This window comes from Malus domestica, chromosome 11 (genome assembly GCF_042453785.1).
Source record: "Malus domestica chromosome 11, GDT2T_hap1".
Taxonomy (NCBI): Eukaryota; Viridiplantae; Streptophyta; class Magnoliopsida; order Rosales; family Rosaceae; genus Malus; species Malus domestica.
Genome location: NC_091671.1, coordinates 9,536,150 through 9,538,551, shown reverse-complemented (window position 1 = coordinate 9,538,551; position 2,402 = coordinate 9,536,150).

Here is a 2,402-nt window from a genome sequence, read left to right as displayed (position 1 = left end):
ACCCCCCACTTACAAGTGAAAAGAAATAGGGGTGTGATATCCACACACCTCTTTTTACTTCTCACACACCCTTCTAATTTTCGACCGTCAGATCGGATGAAATGAAGAAGATCAACAGACATAAATTAATAAAAGGTGTATGAGAAGTAAAAAGAAGTGTGTGAATAACACACCTCAAGAAATATCATTAAATCGTAATAATAAATGACAAAATTAATTTAATAACTTAATTATTGAATTTAATATTAAAGCCCGAGCCCAAGACTTATCTTTTGACAATTAAATATATTTTTGTTATATATATATATAATTATCACACCCCCAAGCCCAAACTTAAGGCATAATCAAGCCAAATTTTTCTCTCATGGTCCACCTCTTCAATCATTTTGTAAGAGAGACTTGATGTTATAAAGCGTGAGAAAGTTTTCAACTTGACCAATGTGCGACAAGTGAGATAAAAGGAAATTTTCACTAAAAAACTCCAGTACATGTAACTTCAGTAATTGTCAGAAGCAAGGCTTTCGTATGTTTGATAATCTGCCCCATCCAAGACAGGTTAACTAAAGTTGGGTTTCAGATATGTTATTGGAATAAGTTGTATTCGAATAATTAAATACGCCGCGGAAAATAAATAAATAGCATAAATATGTTATCCTAATTATATATCTAATTGGTTGTAACTAATAATGCGACAAAGAAAAAAGGACTAAGAGACTACTTACTTGAATCCTTAGCCACGCACGTGCCGCTTTGTTAAAGCCTCCTCGTGCTCACGGTCTTTCTCTTCATGATTGATCACATGAAACTACCCAAGTGTTGAGCCTTTAAAAGTATCCACACTGATAAATCTAGAAACGGATGATAGGGTGATTGATTTAAATGTGCTAGCAATATCTCTCACTTGGTCAATATAGAATGGGCGGCACTAAGGTGTTTTGACTAAGACTTTTTTTACTTAGAGTTGTTCTCTCTTTTTGTGAGAGACAAAATTGAATAATCTTAGCATTAGGAGGGAACCAGAAACAATGGGCGGAATTGAGATGTTTTGACTTAGTGTTTGTAATATATATATTGGTAGAAACATATTTGTTAGAATGATAATTGAATTAGAAATTGTTTGTACCATACATGACCAATCCCGAAATTATTGAGTACCGGTCAACGTTATACCGTCAAGGACCCATAAGAGTTTCCCTCCAACCAGGAGGCCAATCACAGCGCGACATGTATCGACATCAGAAGTCAATCATAGCGCGACACGTGTTAACATCAGAAGTCAATCATAGCGCGACACGTGTTAACATCAGAAGCCAATCACAACACGACACGTGTCTATATCAGAATGAAACTATAAACTCTCTTCTATAAATAAAGATCATTCTCTCACAATATTTCCTAATGTCATTTGTACTAAATCATTCACTAGTACTCACTAAAGGAGAGCTTGAACCTATGTACTTGTGTAAACCCTTCACAATTAATGAGAACTCCTCTACTCCGTAGACGTAGTCAATCTGGGTGAACCACGTACATCTTGTGTTTGCTTCCCTATCCCTATCCATTTACTTACTTATCCACATTAGTGACCGGAGCAATCTAGCGAATGTCACAAACTTAACACTTTCTGTTGTACCAAAGTTCTCGCTGATTTTGTGCATCAACAGAAATAAAGAACAAACTTTTAGTAGTATTGAGATATTAGGGGAAACTACTACATGCCCAAAATTCAGGAATTTAAGAATTAATAACCATAGACATAGAGAAGAGATTAAGAATGAAAAAAAAAAACTGAAGGTTGCAGGTGTAGTGTAGAGTAGCATCAGGAGAAGTAGAGAACAGAGGAGGAAAACTGTCGCTCTGGATTTCAATTTTAAAAGGACCCAATGAATTGAAGAAAAAAGCCTCTGACCAGTGCATTTCTCGTAAGGGCATTTATGTGCTTCGAGTCTGTGCATATTGCCTAATGCATTTTATGGCACGCCAAAAATTCCTTTGACCGGATCCCATTTTGTACTCCCAACGTTTGCCTTCGAACCCCGCTTGATATGGCCGTGCATCCTCGTCGTTGCTAATTGTGACTTGAAACGAAGAAGAATTTATTTGACATAACGACCTAATGACCTTTATTTGAGAATTTTAAATAGAAACGGTGTCCTTCCGGAATTGATCTCCTTCCTTTTTATTAAGTACGTGTATTTTACCATTTAATACTACGGTTTAGTGATATTTCCTCCTCATAAACTCCAAGGGATCATAAACACCAAATCCAATTTATTTGAGGGAAAAGTCGTTATGATTGGAGCCAGCCAATCCAGGAGGTTAGGGGGATGGAGATCACGCATCGGCATGCCAAGAGGGGAAGACAGCCAGGCGCATTTAGCAAAGGGAAAAAAATCTCACAA